The sequence below is a fragment of the Macaca fascicularis genome, chromosome 11 (assembly GCF_037993035.2).
Source record: "Macaca fascicularis isolate 582-1 chromosome 11, T2T-MFA8v1.1".
In the NCBI taxonomy this organism is placed as follows: domain Eukaryota; kingdom Metazoa; phylum Chordata; class Mammalia; order Primates; family Cercopithecidae; genus Macaca; species Macaca fascicularis.
Genome location: NC_088385.1, coordinates 139082437 through 139095422, shown reverse-complemented (window position 1 = coordinate 139095422; position 12986 = coordinate 139082437). Strand labels below are relative to the sequence as shown.

Sequence of the window (12986 nt, the reverse complement as noted above, 5' to 3'; positions counted from 1 at the left end):
GCCCAAGTACTGACCTGAGTTTTCAGGTGCCTCCCGTCACAAAGGAGAAAGAGTTTGCAGGTTTTTGTTGTTGTTGTTTGGCGTTTTGTTTTGTTTTGGTTTGGTTTTTTTTGAGACGGAGTCTCACTCTGTCGTCCAGGCTGGAGTGCAGCGGTGCGACCTTGCCTCACTGCAACCTCCGCCTCCCGGGTTCACACCATTCTCCTGCCTCAGCCTCCTGAGTAGCTGGGTCTACAGGTGTGCCACCACGCCTGGCTACTTTTTGTATTTTTAGTAGAGACAGGGTTTCACCATATTGGCCAGGCTGGTCTCGAACTCATGACCTTGTGGATCCACCCGCCTCGGCCTCCCAAAGTGCTGGGATTACAGGCGTAAGCCACCGCACCCGGCCAGAGTGTACATTTTTAATTCAATCAAGTTAACTAAGTGTTAAAGCAAATAAATACTTTTCAGAAGAATATAACAGAACCCAGGGTTTCTATATGTCATGCACAATTATCCAAAATCCAATTCAAACTTACAAAATTACTCCAAAATACAAACAAAAAACACGAGCCATACTCAGACACCAACCTCAAGATGACCCACGTACTAGAATAAGCAGGCAAGGATCTTAAAGTGACCTTAATATGTATGTCCAAGGACATAAAGAAAAATATACTACAATAAAAGACAAGAAGAAATCTTGACAAAAAAACAGAAACTATTAAAATAAAGAGCCAAATGAAGATTCTAGAAGTGAAAAATACAACATTCGAAATTAAAAAAAAAATTCATTGGATAGGCATAACATCAGTGTGGAGATGTGAAAAAATCAGTTGTGGTGCGGTGGCTCACGCCTGTAATGCCAGCACTTTGGGAGGTCAAGGCGAGAGGACTGCTTGAGGTCAGGAGTTCAAAACCAGCATGGGCAATCTCCAAAAAACAAACAAAAAAATGTTAAATTGACCAGGCACAGTGGCTTATGCTGTATTCCCAGCATTTTGGGAACCTAAGGTGCACAGATAACTTGAGGTCAGGAGTTCAAGACCAGCCTGACCAACATGGCGAAAATTCATCTCTACAAAAATACAAAAATTGGCTAGGAATGGTGGCACAGACCTGTACTCCCAGCTATTTGAGAGGCTGGGATGGGAGGATCAGTTCAGCCCTGGAGGTTGAGGTTGCAGTGAGCCAAGAGAATGCCACCGCACTCCAGCCTGGGTGACAGAGCAAGACACTATCTCAAAAAAAAAAAAAAAAAAAAATTTAAAAATCAGTGAGCCTGAAAAAAGATTCTTGAGACAGAAGAACCAAGTGAAGGACCTGACTTCAAGACACACCCCAAAACTCCAGGAACCAGGACAGTGCAGTGCAGTGCCGGCGTAAGGACCAACACACAGATAAAAAGAACTGAGCCACGCACCAAGAATCAGACCCACACTCACAGGATGTCCAAAGCCTCCAAGGCAATCCAATGGGGAAGAGAAAGCCTTTTCAACAAATGGTGCTAGAAAACTGGATGTGTACATGAACACAAGGATAAACTGGACTTCACTAAAATGAGAAACTTCTGCTCAAGAAGCACTGGCAGGAAGGACTGCGCGCCCTGCTGACTGCTCCCCGGCTGCAGCTGACACTCAGGCTGCTTCCCAGAGGACTCAGGACACACGGGTCCTGCTGCCCCTGGGTTCTGCAGAAGCTACAGGAACTCCTCCAGGCACAGCACACTCAGCCTTGGTTTTCAGAATGATTTTTAGTTTTACCTTATTCTGTCTCCATGAAGGTATTATTAGTAAAGATACTCTGGTCTTTTTATTCATTTATTTATTTTTGAGACAGAGTCTCACTCTGTGGCCCAGGCTGGAGTACAGTGGCACAATCTCCGCTCACTGCAACCTCTGCCTCCTGGGTTCAGGCGATTCTCCTGCCTCAGCCTCCCGAGTAGCTGGAATTACAGGCACCCACCATCATGCCTGGCTAATTTTTTGTATTTTTAGTACAGATGGGGTTTCACTATGTTGACCAGGCTGATCTTGAACTCCTGACCTTGTGATCTGCCCACCTCGGTCTCCCAAATGCTAGGATTACAGAAGATACTCTTGTCTTTAAAATACAACCTTGATTTTGGTCAAAAACCATTATTATAATTCTTTAAAAAAGAGAAATTCTCACAAAGAAAAAACACTCTGAAGGGAATGTAATTCTGGGTGCTCATTTAGGAGAGACAATACCAAAACAGAGCTTATCCATGGAAGACCCATCTTAACCTACAGGAAGCCTAGAAACGACACCAGGAAAACAGAGCAGAAAGGGCTCACAGAACGCCTGCCACCTAAAAGGATAGACTGATGGTATTCTGAAGGTAGAAATTAAGACCAGTAGTAGTTGGCAGCTACCAGGAGGAAAATTTCTGCCCCATTTAAACAAAGAAAGAAATAAACTGTAAAGTTAGGTGTAGTGGCTCATGCCTGTAATTCCAGCACTTTGAGAGGCTGAGGCGGGAGGACTGCTTCAGCCCAAGAGTTCAAGACTCACCTGGGCAACAAAGTGAGACCCCCATTTCTACAAAAAAATAAAAAAACTGGCCGGGCACGGTGGCTCACGTCTGTAATCCCAGCACTTTGGGAGGCTGAGGCAGGTAGATTACCTGAGGTCAGGAGTTTCAGACCATCCTGGCCAACATGGTGAAGCCCCATCTCTACTAAAAATACAAAAATTAGCCGGGCATGGTGGCGCACACCTGTAGTCCAGCTACTCGGGAGGCTGAGGCGGGAGAATCACTTGAACCCAGGAGGCAGAGGCTGCAGTGAGCTGAGATCACACCACTGCACTCCAGCCTGACGACACAGCAAGACTCCGTCTCAAAAAATAAATAAATAAATAAAAATACAAACACACATGTAAGGTAACGAAAGAAACAACAGTTGGGTTAGGATCACAAAACCATAAATACTTACTCATTTTCTCTAACATCATAATCACTGAAAAAAATGCTCCAATCAGGAGGGCTTTATAAGACATAAATAACCATAATAATATTAGTACTATTTTTTATACTACAACTGCACTCAACACCAACACAAAACCTTCTGGAAACAAAAAGAAATACATGCAATGTTGAGCACTATGGATTTATTTCTGGAGTTTAACTGGCATAGATTAGTTTACTATAAAAATCCTACGATTGGCTGCAAATAATAAAACTCATCCTGAAACTCTGTCTTAAACTTTTTTTATTTTTATTTTTTTTGAGACAGAGTCTCACTCTGTTACCCAGGCTGGAGTGCAGCGACGCAATCTTGTAGCTGAGACTGTGGGAACACGCCACCACAACCGGCAAATTTTTTGTATTTTTGGTAGAGACGGGGTTTTACCATGTTGGCCAGGCTGGTCTCAAACTCCTGGCCTCAAGTGACCTGCCCGCTGTAGCCTCCCAAAGTTTCAACCTTTTTTAGAACGGTTAACAAGGTTTGCAAAAAAAGCCGTAACAAAACTGGGCCCACACTCTAGCAGCACTTTCAGCTAAACACCAAGTGAGTATACAGTGGGCACCATGAAGAGACCTGCGCTCTCCTGATTCACTAGTGTCACTCCTAAGAGTTTTTCTAAATAGAACAGACATAACCTAAGACTAGAAAGTGGTTAGATGAATTATAGGTCCTCAAAATAATGAAGCAGCAGCAGCAGTTAAAATGAGATTTATTAGAAGTCAATAAAATAAAAAGAATTATTTGTTAAATGAAAAAACAAGAAAGTATAAATTCACTTGTTTCAACTAGTATATATGCAATATAACATTAAAAAATCAGCCAGACATGGTGGCTCAGGCCTGTCATCCCAGCACTTTGGGAGGCCAAGGCAGGTGGATTACTTGAGGTCAGGAGTTCGAGACCAGCCTGGCCAGCACGATGCCCGTCTTTACTAAAAGTACAAAAATTAGCTGGGTGTGGTGGTACCTGCCAGTAATCTTAGCTGCTCAGGAAGCTGAGACAGGAGAATCGTTTGAGCCTGGGAGGTAGAGGCTGTAGTGAGTCGAGATCGCGCCACTGCACTCCAGCCTGGACAATAGAATGAGACTCTATCTCAAAAAAAAAAAAAAAAAAAGTTGTGTTAGGATGATAAAATTATGGCGAATTATTCATTTTCTCTAACAGGAAAATTATGAAAAATCTGTACTTAGAATGTTTTTTTTTATCTTTTTATAAATAAATGTGTGCCTGTCTGTATTTTATATACAACGCCTCTGCACTCAATAATACTACCTAAAAATCTTTTGGAAACAGAAATTAGTACAAATCTTTTGGAAACAGAAATTAGTACATTATTACAATATGTAATAAAAAATTCTGAATCTATTTCTAGAGTTTCACTAGTCAAAATAAAAATCACACAATTAGCTATTAGTAATAAAACTCAGCTGGGCGCGGTGGCTCACGCCGTTTAGGAGGCCGAGGCAGGCAGATCATGAGGTCAGAAGATCGAGACCATCCTGGCTAACATGGTGAAACCCCACCTCTACTAAAAATATAAAAAATTAGCTGGGCGTGGTCACAGGCTCCTGTAGTCCCAGCTACTCAGGAGGCTGAGACAGGAGAATGGCAAAAACCCAGGAGGTGGAGGTTGCAGTGAGCCAAGACCGCGCCACTGCACTCCAGCCTGGGCAACAGAGCGAGATTCCGTCTTAAAAAAAAAAAAAAGAAAAGAAAGTAATAAAACTCATGCGGAATTTTTTTTCCCAAAGAAATGGATGCTTTTCATTTTAACCCTTTTCTATTTTCTTAGATAGATACCCGCTGTTATTTGCCTCAAAAGTCTATAAGTCAAAATGGAGACTCCTTAGTTTTCCTCTTTCAGTCTTATAAGCAATTTTTTATTAGGAAATATATCACACACACAAAAGAAATTATAAAATATATGCAAGGCTTTCAAAACACAGTAAAATTAATCACAGAATTTAAATAGTAAGATATCATTCACTAAACAATCCATTCAACTTGTTTGGAATTTTCATAACACAATGTTGAGGAGGAGAGTGGAAAAATACATACATACAATTTAAAGCAGTAATAATAAAGCGATCCCTATACTCATTACACGCCTTAAGAAATAAAAATTTTGGCTCTTGAGATTATACCGGAAGACAAAAATAAAAAAAGAAATAAAAATTTACCCATACCTTAAAAACTCCATACACCCGCTTCTATACTAACTACCCAAAATGTATGTTAAACATTTCCCTAAAGAACCCTTGTGCTCTGTTGGTGGGAATATAAACTATTACAGCCATTATGGAAATCAGTATGAAGGTTCCTCAAAAAAGTAAAAATAGCATGAACATATGATCCAGCAATCCCACTTCCAGGTGCACAGCCAAAGGAAGGGAAATCTGCGTCTTGAAGAGGTATCTGCACTCCTGTGTTCACCGCAGCACTGTTCACAACAGCCAAGCTATGAAAACAACCTCAGTGTCCAGCAACAGATGAACAGATAATATAGTATATACACAATGGAATACTCTTCGGTAAAAAAAAGCAAGGAAACCCTGCCATTTACGACAACATGAAAACTTAGAGGGCATAATGCTAACTGAAATAAGCCAGAGAAAGATAAATGCTGTACAGTATCACTTACATGTGTAATCTTTTTTTTTAAGAGACAGGGTCTTGTTCTATAGCCCAGCCTGGAGTGTAGTGGCACAATCATAGCTCACTTCAGCCTCAACCTCCTGGGCTCAAGCGATCTTCCCGCCTCAGCCTTTTGAATGAATAGCTGGGACTACAAGCACATGCCACACCTGGCTAATTTTTTAATTTTTTTGTAGAGATGGTGTCCTGTGTTGTGCAGGCTGGTCTTGAATACGTGGTCTCAAGCGACCCTCCAGGCTCAGCCTCTCTAAGTGCTGGGATTGCAGGTGTGAGCCAGAGTGCCCAGCCTATAGTTAACAATATTGCACTGTATACTTGGAATTTGCTGAAAGAGTAGATCTTAGCCATTCTCACTGAACAAAACACAACAAGGGTAACTGCTAATTAATTTGATTGCAGTAATCACCTCACTATCCTTATACCAAATCACTTTGTACATTTTATATAAAATTTTATTTGCCAATTATACCTCAATAAAGCAGAAACAAACAAACAAAAAAAAAAAACTGTGTCCTTACAGTGTCATCACCTGTGGGTGTGTGTCTAAACCCTCTTGGCTTTGCTTACACCCGCGCATCGACGTGCACGATGGCAGGGCTCTCTGTTTTGCACTGGGTGCTCTATTAGTACTCCTCCAGGACACAGCCCATACATTCTGTGGCCAATGGACAATCTGGTTCTTTCCAATTTGGGGCTGCCAAAAACAATGCTGCGAGGAACATTACTGCACATGTGTTCCGGTGCACCGATACAACGCTGCACATGTGTTCCGGTGCACCGATACAACGCTGCACATGTGTTCCGGTGCACCGATACAACGCTGCACATGTGTTCCGGTGCACAGATACAAGTCTCCCTAGAGCATTGTGCTGGTCAGAGTATGCTCTCTGCTCACCTTTTCCAGATGATGCAAAACGTTTCCAAATAACTAGACCAAGCTCCACTCTCATCAAAAGCAGACGAGAATCCCACAGCTCTACATCAACAGATTCTCTCCAGTTTAACTCTTGGCAGTCTTGTGCGTGGAATGGAAAGTCTGAGCAGTTTAATTTGTATTGTAGAGACTGCATCTCTTTTTCATGTTTATAGGCACTCCTGGCCTATTGTCCTACTGTTCTAAAGCAGATATTTATCAATGTGGTCTATAAATGCATTAATATATTATATTCCTCTAGGCATTAGCAGTAAAGATGTCCCACTAACAAATTTTCTGATAATCACCGACTTAAGAGTTATCTTCTTTTTTTCAGGGGGGTTGGGGGCGGTGGAGACAGAGTTTTGCTCTGTCACCCAAGGAAGTGCAGTGGCACAATCTTGGCTCACTGCAACCTCTGGCTCCCGAGTTCAAGTAATTCTTGTGCCTCGGCCTCCAGAGCAGTTGGGACTACAGACGCGCACCACCACACCCAGCTAATTTTTTTGTGTTTTTTAGTAGAGACAGGGTTTTACCATGTTGGCCAGGATGGTCTCTAACTCCCGACTTCAGGTGATCTGCCGGCCTCTGCCTCCCAAAGTGCTGGGATTACAAGTGTGAGCCACCGTGCCCAGCCAAGAGTTATCTTCAATTGTATAAAACCCATTACAATGAGTACCTAAATAGCAGAATCAAATTACTATTCTCCACCGAAAGGAAGCAGGCTCTTTGTCGAAATGGCTGATTCCAGGGCTGGATCAAGGAATATATATATATACACAAGGTGAACTTTAAACACTTTGTGCCATAAGGAAGTACTCAGGAAGTAAGAGAGGTATGTTGAAAGTATACTAGAGCCAGCTTGAACAGGCTCCAGTTGGTCAATCACAGATAACCTGAGTATCAAAATAAATAATAACAGAACCACCAGGAGGGGGGTTGGACAGTAAATGACTGGCAAGGAGCATGAGGCAACTTCATGGAGTGATAGAAATGGACATGTCGACCATTGTGTGGGTTACATGGGTGTACGCACTTGTCAAAACTCTGCAAACCGTTAACACTGAAGATCTGCGTGTTCTGTTTGTAAAGTATGCATCAATTTAATGTAATTTACCATTTTTACAGACTAAAGAAGAAAAAACACATATCACTGTCAATAGATGTATTTGACAAAATTCAACATCAATTCATGATATACCAGAAGTAAAAGGGAATTTTCTTACCTTGATAAAGAAAATCTGCAAAATCTACAGCTAACATCTTACTTAACTGTAAGAGACTAACGGCTTTCCCCCTAGATCAGGAAGGAGATCATACTGGACACCCTTGCCAGTACAATAAAAAAAAAAGAAAAGAAATAAAAAGCATACAGATTGAAAAAGAAAAAAAATCCTGCTCTATTTGCAGACATGATTCTCTACGTAGAGAATCCCATGGAATCTACAAAAAAGCTCCTAAAACTAATAAATGAGTTTAGCAAGGTTGCAGAATGTAGGTTCAAATAATCAACTGTATACCCTATATACTTGCAATAAACAGCGGGAAACTTTTTAAAGTACTACTTATAATACCCCCCAAAATTGGAATACTGAGGGATAAATCTAAGAAAATATATGTATGCTGAAAGTTACAAAATGCTGATGAAAGAAATCAAAGAATACTGAAATAAATGGAGAGATATACCATATTCATGGACTGGAAGACTCATATTGTTAAGATATCACTCCTCCCCAAACAGGTCAATAGATGCAACACAATTCTAAACAAAATTCCAGGAAGATGTTTTAAGGATATCAACAAGCTGATTCTAAAATGTATACAAAAAGGGAAAGGAACTAGAATGACCAAAATAATTTTGAAAAAGGAGAACACACTTGGAGAACTCACACTACTTGACTTCGAAACTTTAGTAAAGCTATAGTAATCACAATAGGGTGGCACTGGCCAAGAGAAAAACACGCAGTTAAAGAGAAGGGAAGAGAAGAGCATCCAGAAACAGAATCATACAAGCAGGCCAACCAATCTCCGGCAAAGATGCAAGTCAACTCAACACACACAGGATAGTCTTTTCAGGAAACGGCAGGAACAACTGATTGCTCACATGCAAATTTCTTACGTTTGCCGTGTTACACAGACCTTTGCTCAAAATAAATCAGAGACCTAAAAGTAAAACCGTAAAACTTCTAGAAGAAAACACAGAAGAACAGCTTTCTGACCCTGGATTGCGCAGAGTTCTTAGATACGGCATCAAAAGCAAATCCATAAAAGAAAAAAATGATAAATTGTACTTCCACAAAATTTAAAACTTTTGTTCTGAAAAAGATAGTGTTAAGAGAAGGAAAAAACAAGCCAAAGACAGGAAAAAATATTTGCAAATCATGTAGCTGACAAAAAACATGTCCATATTTATGTGAAGGACTTTCAAATGCAATAACAACTCAATGAAAAAATGGGTGAGACATGAACAGATACTTCGTCAAATATATAAAAAAATCAAATGAAAAAATGCCCAACTTTATTAGTCTTCAGAGACATCCAAATTAAAATAAACTAGACCTGCAATGACTAAAGAAGAAAACTGGCCGGGTGCGGTGGCTCATGCCTATAATCCCAGCACTTTGGAAGGCCGAAGAGGGCGGACCACAAGGTCAGGAGATCGAGACCATCCTGGCTAACACGGTGAAACCCCGTCTCTACTAAAAATACAAAAAATTAACCGGGCGCGGTGGCGGCGCCTGTAGTCCCAGCTACTCGGGAGGCTGAGGCAGGAGAATGGCGTAAACCCGGGAGGCAGAGCTTGCAGTGAGCTGAGATCCGGCCACTGCACTCCAGCCTGGGCGACAGAGCGAGACTCCGTCTCAAAAAAAAAAAAAAAAAAAGAAGAAGAAAACTGACAATAACAAGTACTAGGGAGGAAGCAAAACAAAAAGAACTATCCTACATTGCTACTGGGAACACAAAATGGTACAGGCACTTTGGGAAAGTCTGGAAGTTTCTTTTCATCTTTTCTTTTCTTTTTTTTTTTTGAGACAGAGTCTCACTCTGTCGCCCAGGCTAGAGTGCAGTGGTGCCATCTTGGCTCACTGTAACCTCCACCTCCCAGGTGCAAGAGATTCTCCTGCCTCAGACTCCCAAGTAGCTGGGACTACAGTGGCACGCCACCACGCCTGGCTAATTTTTTTTTTTTTTTTTTTTTAAGTAGAGATGGGGTTTCACTGCATTGGTTAGGCTGGTCTCAAACTCCTGGCCTCAACTGATCTGCCAGCCGCGGCCTCCCAAAGTGCTGGGATTACAGGCGTGAGCCACTATGCCCAACCTTATTCATTCATTTATTTATTTATTTATTTTGAGTCGGAGTCTCACTCTGTCACCCAGGCTGGTGTGCAGTGGCGTGATCTCAGCTCGCTGCAACCTCCATTTCCTGGGTTCAAGCAATTCTCCTACCTCAGCCTCCCGAGTAGTTGAGATTACAGGTGCCTGCCACCACACCCAGCTAATTTTTGCATTTTTAGTAGAGATGGGGTTTCACTACGTTGGCCAGGCTGGTCTCGAACTCCTGACTTCAGGTGATCCACTCCCCTCAGCTTCCCAAAGTGCTGGAACTACAGGCGTGAGCCACTGTACCTAACCACCTTTTTATTTTTTTGAGACAGGGTCTCACTATGTGGCCCTGTGGCCCAGGATGGAGTACACTGGCATGTTCACCACTCACTGCAGCCTTGAACTCCAGGACTCAGCAATCGTTCCACCTCTCAGCCTCCAAAGTAGCTGGGACTACTACAGGTGTGTATCACCACACACAGCTTTTTATAATTTTTTTTTTGGGAGGAGTCTCACTCTTGTCACCCAGGCTGGAGTGCAATGGAGTGAACTCAACTCACTGTAACCTCCACCTCCCAGGTTCAAGTGATTCTCCTGCCTTAGCCTCCCAAGTAGCTAGGATTACAGGTACCCACCACCACACCCGGCTAATTGTGGTATTTTTAGTAGAGATGGGGTTTCACCATGTTGGCCAGGCTGGTCTCAAATTCCTGACCTCAGGTGATCTGCCTGCCTTGGCCTCCGAAAGTGCTGGGATTACAGGTGTGAGCTACCACGCCCGGCCTAATTGTTAAATTTTTAGTAGACAGGGTGTCTGTTTGTTTGTTTGTTTGTTTGTTTGTTTGAGGTAGGGTCTCACTCTGTGGCCCAGGCTAGGCTGCAGTGGTACTATCTCAGCTCATTGCAACCTTCACCTCCTGGGTTCAAGCAATTCTCGTGCCTCCAGAGAAGCTAGAATTACAGGCATGTGCCACCATGCCCGGCTGATTGTTGTATTTTTAGGAGAGACAGGGTTTCACCATGTTGGCCAAGCTGGTCTCTAACTCTTGACCTCAGGTAATCCGCCCACTTCGGCCTCATGCCTAGTCCAGGCTGGTCTTAAATTCCTGGCCTCAAGTGATCCTCCCACCTTGGCCTCCCAAAGTGCTGGGATTTCAGGCGTAAGCCACAGTGCCTGGTCCAGGTTGGTCTTAAATTTCTGGCCTCAAGCAATCCTCCCGCCTCAGCTTCCCAAAGTGCTGGGATTACAGGTGTGTGCCACTGCACCCGACCAGATGGTTTCTTAAGTTCAACATACCCATAAATCTGATTCCTAGTTTTGTTTTGTTTTTTTCAAATCATGCAGCCAGCAACCCAAACCAGAATAGTTTCAGAGAGACTCTGACTCCTAGGCATTTACCCAAATGAGATGAATGCCTATGCTGACAAGAAAAACTGTATGTGAACATTTACAGCAGCTTTACTCCCAACTTCCAAAAACTGGAAACAACCCAAATCTTCTTCAAAGGGTAAATGGATAAACAAACTGGGGGCACATTCACACAATGGAATAGCACTCAGCAATAAAAAGAACAAATTAATAGTAAATAAAACAAAGTAGATGAATCTGAAATGCATTATCTTAAGTGAAAGAAGCCAGACTGAAAAGCAACCCAGACTGGGATTCCATAGATACTCATTCTGGAAAAGGCAAAATCATTAGCAATGGAGAACAAAGGTCAAGGGAGGTGTGAAGGGTTGATGAGGGAACATTTTGGAAGGTGATGGAGCTAACTGTTCTGTTGCTTGACTGTGGCGGTGGTTACGCAACTCAAAGGATTCATCAAAATTCACAAGCACAGACTAAAAAACAGTGCATTTTACTGAATGTAAATAAGTTTAAACAAACATAAGCTAATAAATACTGACAGTGATATATTACAGCCTACTGATTCTAATAAATGTAGACAGAATGATGGAGTTAGAAAACCCAGCAATATTCTTTATAGCAATAACTGATTCAGGCAAGACTCATCAACAGATGCTAGAACTAGTGGGTAAAAGTTTAAGGAGATTCAGGATATTTACATAGTCTCAAAGTATCTTCCCCCAAATTACTCATCATTTACAAAAGGCAAAATAAATAAATTTCCACTGGACAGGGCTGGTAGAAACCAACTTAACGAAGTGGTCAGAGTTAACATTACTAGTTACAGGACAAAGTGACATCACAGCCTTCCGATAAGACACTGAATTGGACATACCATTACTTCTATAGTAATCTTCTCAAAAATGCATGATTCAAATAGGACACAAGAAAACATCAGACAATCCCACATCAAAGGACACTGCACAAAATAGCTGGTCTATACTTTTCAAGGCCCAGGCCAAGGCCAAAGCCAAGGTCATGAACGACTGAGAAACCAGCCAGATTAAAGAGGCCAGAGAGGTATGACAACTTGATACTGGACCAGGGGGAAGAAACTATGACGGACATCCTTGAGACAAAAGATGAAATTTGAATATAAACTATGGATTAGAATATATTATTGTATTACTGTACAATTTCCTGATATTTATTACTGTACTGCCATTAGGTAAGGAAACAGTCTTATCTAACACATGCTGAATTATTTACAGATAAAAGAGTATGATATGTTTTATATAGGTGTATATATATATGAGAATGAAAATAATGCAAATGGGGCAAAAACAACTGGTAAATTTGGTAAAGGGTATAAGGGTTTTTTTAAATAATTATTGCAACTATTATGTACATTTGAAATTATGTCAAAATTTAAAATAACAACAAAAATCCCAAGGATGAAACTGCTTTCACAACCCAGCACTATCTATTCCAAAACTAGTAGAAATTTTACAGTTTGTTTTTGTTTGTCTGTCTGTTTGTTTTGTGAGACGGAGTCCTGCTCTACTCCCAGGCTGGAGTGCAGTGGCACGATCTCCGCTCACTGCAACCTCCGCCTCCGGGTTCAAGCAATTCTCCTGTCTCAGCCTTCTGATTAGCTGGGATTACAGGCATGCACCACCACGCCAGGCTAATTTTTATAGTTTTAGTAGGGACAGCGCTTCACCCTGTTGGCCAGGCTGGTCTCGAATTCCCGACCTCAGGTGATCCGCGCGCC

The 12986-nt window shown here is 41.9% G+C and overlaps 1 protein-coding gene across 34 annotated transcripts in view; it reads right to left on the bottom strand.

Annotated features, from left to right (window-relative positions):
• The window catches only part of EP400 (E1A binding protein p400), a 135017-nt gene that overhangs the window by 103118 nt on the left and 18913 nt on the right, over positions 1-12986 (bottom strand). The gene's annotated exons all lie outside the window — the stretch shown is intronic.